The sequence below is a fragment of the Manis pentadactyla genome, chromosome 3, assembly GCF_030020395.1.
Source record: "Manis pentadactyla isolate mManPen7 chromosome 3, mManPen7.hap1, whole genome shotgun sequence".
Classification (NCBI taxonomy): Eukaryota; Metazoa; Chordata; class Mammalia; order Pholidota; family Manidae; genus Manis; species Manis pentadactyla.
The window spans coordinates 189156148-189164804 of record NC_080021.1 but is presented as its reverse complement, the minus strand read 5'-3'; positions in this window follow the sequence as shown (position 1 = coordinate 189164804).

Genomic DNA, 8657 nt, shown 5'->3' with positions numbered 1-8657 from the left:
GTGCTTTACCTTACTATAGTAAGGAAGAAAGAACACAATTTTCTTTCTACTCTTGTTCTTGTTTAAAAGTCAGCTTCTGGTGCTTTTGGTTGCTTTTTCTTCTTGGAAAATGAATCAATATTCAATAGTCAAAATGGATGAGAACGTGTGGAAAGGTCTTTTAAAAACACATTAAAACCATGGGCGATTTTTTTTTCCTATTATCGACAAGACAGAGCAAGGAAGAACTTCGTTTTGGAGAAACTAGGGCACCCAGAGTGCTGGGTGATGGTGATCAAGACCATGGATGGAGAGCCAGTCTCAGACCTGAAGCCCTGGGGTCTGAGGCCCCGGTAACCAGCCCGACTGTGCTCAGCTCCTCCTGAAGTTGGCTCCTGCAAAACTTCCCACGTCTAGGACTCCTGAATTTTTTGCACACTCTGTGCTCCAGCTACACTGGATTATTTTGAGTACCCCTAAAGGATCAGGTTCTCTTACCTCCGGGTCTTGGGACAGGCTGGTTCCTTAGCCTCCCCTCTCCCCACTCCTTCACCTTTACCACACTGAGCTGTGCCTGGCCACTTTCTGCAGGTCCTTTGGGTAGAAATCATATCCTCGCATAACCTCTGATCTCCCCAACAACCTTCACTGGGCTCCAATAGGACCCTCTTTTTCATCTACTTATGACCTGTTATGGTAACTGTCCCTTTTCTGGTCGTTCTAGACTGAGCTCCTTTGGGTCAGGAACCATGTAGAGCACCTACTTAGCACTAAATCCATGGTAAAGCCCTCAGGATAACAGAGTGAACAAGACAGACCGGGCCACTGCCCTTAATGTTGCTCAGAGCCTTGTATTATAACTGCGTACTCCAAGACCAGGGGTTCCTTGCAAGCAGGGCCTGGACTGTTTCCTATTGTATCCCTAGCACCAAGCAGAGGACTTCTTAACATTTTAGTAGATGCCAATAAACATTTTCTGAATGAGCAAGTGCAAAAAGGAAAGATGACAGCAAAGACCGAGGCATAACTGACTTCATATATTTACTCCTCAGGCCACATTTAGTTCTTTAGGTAAATATGACTATTCCCTGGGTTGCTCCTGAAGTCAGCTTTCTGGTAAGTTCTGTTAAAAAGAAAAATACAGATCCAACATGGTGTCACTCCTGCTAGGCCAGTCACCAAACTGGGTCTTAATACCAACCTAATTGTAGTTTCAACCTTTCCCAGAAATGCGATCAGTCAGGAATTTTCTGGTTAGCATGGATAATAAGATAATGCCACATATGCCCTCTTCATCCCCAAAGGGAGATGAGGTCAGCCACCTAATGAGACCCTTATCCTGGCCCCCTCTTACACAGACAGCATCAGAATGTTTACAGGATGATCTTTTAGTACCCTAACTAGATGCATCCATGTCACACTGCTTGATGTGTTATTAAATGTAACCTCATTCCTGCATGCATCCCCTGCTGTAAAAGAAGTATTTGAGATGTCTCCCAGTGAAGGGGTTTCAGAGCAGTTTATCAGAGCACACTGGTGGGTTGCTTTCACACCGTGGTCCTCAGTAAGACAATGAATAAATTCCATCTTCCTTAAATATAACAGACATGTTGATTTCAGTTAGCAGTTCCTCTGAGGAAGAAGTGCTGATCCACCCAAGCTCCCCAACTCCAGCTGCCGAGGACCTGCCCTGGTGTCATGTGGCCAGCGAGTCTGATTCTCCCAAGGTTCTCAGTTCTTCTGTGTATAGGCACCCTTGCTAGTCACACGCTCACCTACACTTCCTTCCTCAACCTTGGTCTTCATCCTGTAACATAAACACCATTTTTATGCTGACTCCGAGGGAACAAGCCCACCATCACACCCTGGGGCAGCGTGGATGGTGCACGTCCACTCATCCTGACTCCTGAAAGGATCTTGACCTGTGATATGCATCTCACCAGCCTCTGTTTTCCAAACGCTACCTCACTCACCCATCTAACAAATAGATTTCGGAGTGCCTGCTGTGTGCCAGGCACCAGGAATACAGTGGGGGACAAAAAGTGTGATCCTCTCCCTGTAAACTGTAGTTTACAGTACAAGTAAACTATATTCACATATTGATATAAAACCCTGAGTTATAGTAATTACAGCAATGAAGAAAACAAATGGAGTGCTTGGTGAGATTAATAAGGAACCTTCTTTATCTGGGTGGTGAGGAAGTCTGCCTTAATAGTTGACACTTAAGCTGGGACTCCTTCCCAAAATTCCTTCCAAATGATAATCATTTCTTCCTGAGCTGGGTCACCACAGGATGCTGAAACAGTAGGGTGTCCTGAGAAAAGCACACGCTTTGTAATAAGTTAGGCCCGGGGTCTACTCCTAACTCCGGACTCCATCTGTTTCGGCTGAGCAACGTCTCAACTTCTTGGGAAATAGGAACAACCACCACCAGAGGGCAGTAGTGAGAACTACATGAGAACCCTAAACAGCCCAGAAATTTGGGCCCAGGTTCTTGCCCTGATCAGACACTTAGTGAGGGGTCCCATTCCTGAGCTCCCGCTCCCTGGTCTGTTTCCATTGCCTGTGGTCTGCTGGATCTTCTCTACCCTTAGACCTCATCCTGACATTCTAGGCCTGTCACTGGCCATATCTCCTTCCTATGCCCCACCTCACCTAACCTGGTCTAGCAGGTCCTTCCCCTCCACACACCCGTCAGGAGAGTAGGTCTCTATGATGCATCTCCACCTCTTCTTCTCACCACTCTTAACTTCTAATAGTCCCCAAAGCTTTAACAACTTTCACTTTTCTCCCCTCACACTGTCCTTGGGAATCCCATTCATTCACAGGGCTTCAAGATCTATATTCTCATCGGTGACTCCAGACATTCATCAACAGCCCAGTCCAACTGCTCTCCCTTGTTGCCTACTCAGCTCACAGCCATCTCTAAAAAGAGCCCAGTACCCCAGAACGCCCTGCAGCAACCTGGTCTCAACCATGTGATACTGTCAACCTGAGGCCAACCAGATCATCCAGACATGTTGAAAGATAATATTCTAACCAATAAGCACAGAAAAATGCAAATGAAAAGCAAAAAAAAAAAAGAAATGCAAATCACAACCACAATGAGATTTCACCTCACATTCATTAAGATGTTCAGAAACAGAAAGATAGGTAATAACAAAGATGTGGAGAAACTGGAATTCTCATACACTGCTGATGGGAATGTAAAATGGTGCAGCCACTTTGGAAAACCATCTGGCAGTTCTTCAAAAGGTTAAATGTAGTTACTAGTAATTACCTAGTAATTCCACTCCTTGTATATACCCAAAAGAAATGAAAGCACATGTCCACACAAAAATTTGTACACAAATGTTCATGGAGACATTGTTAATAATAGCCAAAAAAGGGAAACAATCCAAATGTCCACCAACTGATGAATGGATAAGTAAAACATAATATAGCCATACAGTGGAATATTACTTGGCAACAAAAAGGAATGAAGTACAGCATGGGCAAACATGACATTGGAACCTTGTTGTATAATATCCAGTAGTTGAAACTTTCAAGAATATTCAATTGAGATAAACTGTGGAGAAGTGAAGGGCTAGGGAGCCATGATGGATATTGTCAAGTATTTGCAGGACTCCTTTGAAAAAGCTGAATTAGATTTTCCCCCCTTCTTCTGGCTCCCTGGGGCAAAATTTGACCCAAGAATGTTGTAGGAAATTGGATAAATAAGAACTTTTTCGGAAGATTTGTGTGTCAAACTAAGAGTGGCCATGATAAAAAAAAAGTTAAAGCTGTCTTGCCATTCTAGAGATGAAGAACTTCTTATAAATTTTCTAAGATGGAATGAAGTTGGTCAGGCCTGAGTGTGGCAGGGTAGTTGCAGGTATGATTTGGACAGGTAGCTGTGGTGGCTACAGAAGCAGGGAAACAGTAGGTTGATGTCCCAGCAAAAGGGGACCCTAAGGGAAGATCAGGAACAAGGCAGGGCCCCAACCCAGTCACTGGAATGGATCAAGTCAAGAGCCTGACAGGAATTCCCATCCTCAGCAGCTGGCTGGGGTCCTGCAGACTTGTCAAGTTTCCCCAGGGTCCTGTCACTCACTCCCAGACTCCTTACATACCAGGCTCCCCCCTTTGCTCAGAGGCCCAATTCTTGCCCACCTACTGCTGCTGCTGCAGCTCCCAGATACACAGAATGCTGACTGCACACATGCTAGCCTAGTCAGCCACCAACAGAGGCAGACAGTGCAGGGTGTTTCCAGCTCTTCTCAACAAGTTACCTCTCATGGTGTCTAGCACTTTCACACTCGTTATCCTAGTAGAGTGGGTAGGGCACACCCAGTTTATAAATAGGAAAACTGAGTTCTGAGAGCAAACAGTCTTTTTCAATTTCACAATTATATATGGCAGGGCTGCTTCCCATAATGTGAAATTATTGTTAAGATTAAGAGTAGTAGCTGTGTTTATAGTGCTGTTAGTCTGTACCCCTGAGCATTCATGGTTCCAAAACTTTAGCTCTGTTGCCACTCTGTCCTGAACCTCTAGAACCAACAACGTCTTGTTAGCCAGCATCTCCTTTGCTCCCAGACGTGGGAGGAAGAAACAGGTCCACTAACTTTCCCATCAGAACAGAACCAGGAGCCAGAAGACCCCAAGAAGGCACATTCACCAAAGAGCAGAAGCTCTGGATTCAGGCAGAGCTGGCTTGGAAATCCACCCCAGCCAGGCCCGCCACTTACTGGCTACGTGACTCTTTGGGCACTTCACCTAAATCCTTCAGTTTCTGTATCTGTAAAATGAGGATTACAGTGTATTATTTTGCATGAGTTATTGAAGAAGAATACTTCTCAGTTAATGGCCATCTGCTCCCTTCCTCTGATTTGGAAGTGTTAGTGCCCCCTAGTGGCAGATATACATCCTGCTACACAAAGCCTCAGTGTCCTCATCTGCAGAATGGGTGTGCTCCTGGTATCTACCCCATCCCAGATACTGGGGTCTGTGTGTGTGCTATTTCCAAAGACTGACTAGTAAGGCTGATTTACCAGTATTTATAGCGGTTTTCAGAAGACACCTCATTCATTGCCAGTTCTGGAGGTATGGCCCTCAACCAGCCTGGCCCAGATAACTTTTAAGAGCCTCTTTTTACTGTTCTCCCTGTACTGGTCTATCCCTTTGTACCTCATCAGCCTGAAACACAGCTCTGCCATTTGCCACCGACCCAAACCCATGTCACTCCTTCAGATGGATCTGGTAACTGGGAGTAACAGCATGAGCAACTGACTACTAGCATCCACTGATGGCTAGAACTGGGAACAGACCCCATTCAGATTCCTATAGCTGGGACAGAGCTGCAAGCTCACTTAACTTTGTCCCATATTTTCAGCTGAGGAACTGGAGGCTCACAGAAGGGTTAATGCAACCCAGGAAGGAGGGTCAGATACCAGCCAGTGGCTAGGCTGGAGCTAGAACATCTCTGGTTGCTTTGAGGCCTTCCTCACACCTTCACTCCTGCTTCCCCAGGGCTGGGATGGAGCAATGCCATAATGAAGACACACACCATCCCCTCCTGGGGTCGAGTCCCTTAATCAGTTAACTCCAAGGGTAATCTTATTTTCTTTTATGCCGTCCCTTCTCTGGGACAAGTTATAAAATACTTGTCAGAGAGTATGAAGCTGACCTAACTGGCTCCAGGAAGAACTTCTACACTTGCTGCAATCTTGGTTTTCCTGTAAAGCAACTGCTTTGTCCCACCTAAGCTAAAGTCTAAGTCAACTGGTAACCGGACTCCCTTTCCAAACTGTCAACACAGCAGTATCATCAGCCTCATTAAAATTGATGTCAGCACAGCCTGACAGGACTGGGGAAAAGGGAAATTCATAGCCTAAGGGTAGAACCACCTTTGTAGCTGTCTCCCCTTTCTCTGGGGTAGGGAAGCAGTGGCCAAACAGGAATGCTAGACATGGAAATGACTGCCCGCTCTACTATCCTGTCTAGTTAGGATTCCTGGTGGTGGTGATGGGGGTTGGGGGCTAGCATCTTAAACCAGATGGTCTGCATTTCCATCAGCATGTCAGTCACTCTTCAGGGCCTGGATCCCTGCAGCAGGAGAAACTAAAGATAAGAGCACAAAATTGAAAACCATGTGGTTTCACAGCTTCACTAGGAAACCTTGGGCCAGTCCTTGACCCTCTCTTGTGCTTCCCTTTTCCCATCCCTGCAATGAGCAGTAGTTCCAACCCTTTTCTCTTTAAAGGACAAATGCTTCAGATCCAATCAGGACATTCTAACGTGTCACACAGGACAGAGCAGATGCTCTAGCTGGAGGGCAGGTGGGTGTGTGGGAGACACCTCTATTGACCACACAGGAACAAGTTGGGACCAATCCAACCCATCACAGCTCCCATCTAGCTCAGATGTTTTATAACTCAAACATTTGCTGCAAAAGCTGGAAGCAAACCCGTTCAATTGAAGATCTCCTTCAGATGGGAAACAACTCCAGAAATACAGTTTGCTCTGTCACCTCATCACACATAAGCTTGCATCTGAAGAATTTAAAAAGAATCTGTAGTCAAGAGCGGCTAAGACTCAAGGTCTTTGCAGAGGTCAGAATGTCACAGGCTTCTGGAAAACCTAATTTTAAAGTAAAACACTGTAAAAACAAAAACCTGGCTTGGTAATTTCCTGGACACCCTTACTGGCCACATGCAGTAGGTCAAACATTTTTTTTTTGGTATCATTAATCTACAATTACATGAAGAACATTATGTTTACTAGGCTCCCCCCTTCACCAAGTCCCCCCCACAAACCCCATTACAGTCACTGTCCATCAGCATAGTAAGATGCTGTAGAATCACTACTCATCTTCTCTGTGTTGCACAGCCCTCCCTGTGCCCCCCCCACTTTACACATGCTAATCGTAATGCCCCCTTTCTTTTTCCCTGCCCTTATCCATCCCTTCCCACCGATCCTCCCCAGTCCCTTTCCCTTTGGTAACTGTTAGTCCATTCTTGGGTTCTGTGATTGTGCTGTTTTGTTCCTTCAGTTTTTCTTTGTTCTTATACTCCACATGAGTGAAATCATTTGGTACTTGTCTTTCTCTGCCTGGCTTATCTCACTGAGCATTAATACCCTCTATCTCCATCCACATTGTTGCAAATGGTAGGATTTGTTTTCTTCTCATGGCTGAATAATATTCCATTGTGTATATAATTACATCTTCTTTATCCATTCATCTACTGATGGACATTTAGGTTGCTTCCATTTCTTGGCTATTGTAAATAGTGCTGCGATAAACATAGGGTGCATCTGTCTTTTTCGAACTGGGCTGCTGCATTCTTACGGTAAATTCCTAGGAGTGGAATTCCTGGGTCAAATGGTATTTCTATTTTGAGCATTTTGAGGAATCTCCATACTGCTTTCCACAATGGTTAAACTAATTTATATTCCCACCAGCAGTGTAGGAGGGTTCCCTTTTCTCCACAACTTCACCAACATTTGTTGTTGTCTGTCTTTTGGATGTTGGCCGTCCTAACTGGTGTGAGGTGATATCTCATTGTGGTTTTAATTTGTATTTCTCTGATGATTAGCAATGTGGAGCATCTTTTCATGTGTCTGTTGGCCATCTGAATTTCTTCTTTAGAGGTCTGTTCAGCTCCTCTGCTTCAAACGAACATTTTACAAAGCAAATGCTCATGAAAGGTTTGACCTCCAAGGATCTCTAGAATAAGGTCCCCAATTACTGCTCCAGTCTCGCCTACCATTCCTTCTCTGGTTGAATTTGCTTATTTGTATCTAAACATACTCAGCAATTCTGCTTCTGACCTCTGCTCATCACCCTCTTGCCTTTCTCCATTTTTACTTCTAAACCCTACTCACATTTGCATGTACAGCTCAAACACTTTCCTTCCTAAGAAACTCCCCCAATCCTCTTAGATGGATGCCACCTTTTCAGCCTAGTGGATACCAGACGGATGTCTGTGTTTTTTCTTCCTTACTACTGTCAGCACCCAAGGGCTGGCTTGTCTCTTTACCAAACCCATCCCCTCTTGCCCAGCCAAGGAGCCTGGTATACCCTAGATGCTTGGTAGGTATTGGAAAGTTCTGTAACTTGAAAGTAGGCTAAATAATCATCCAGTTACTGTTTGATGTTTGATAACATATGCAAAACCTAAAGACACCTAGGCTACAGAATTGCTCTTTAATATATCAAAGGTTTGCCAAATGGCAGGTAAGTCATTGTGGTTTGGGAAAACAAAGTAATACCTGTAAACAAAATTCAATTTTCTTGAACTTCCTTTGCAAAAAGCAAACTCCACTTTAAATCTTGGAGGAAACTTCAATTTTAAAGTACACAATTTGGGAGCTCTAACGGCACTACTTTTTCTCAATATAAATTTAGATTCCAATTTTTAACATGTACTATAATCCCACTCTTTTCAGCAGCTTATAGCTAAATTTACAAAAACAATCCTCAACTCTTCCCACTATAAAAATTATTGACAAGGCAGTCACAGTTTTATTAAATGGTTGAGCCATTGAACAGACTGTAGAATCTTAACCCTCCCCTAAATCCCTTTAAGATCTGTAAGAATGGAGAAAATTTCCATCCTCTGGAAAAGCTGAGATGACCTCAGGCAGTGCCTGCCCGCTTAAGCAGGATTTTTCACACGTCGCTCCTCCTTAGCACG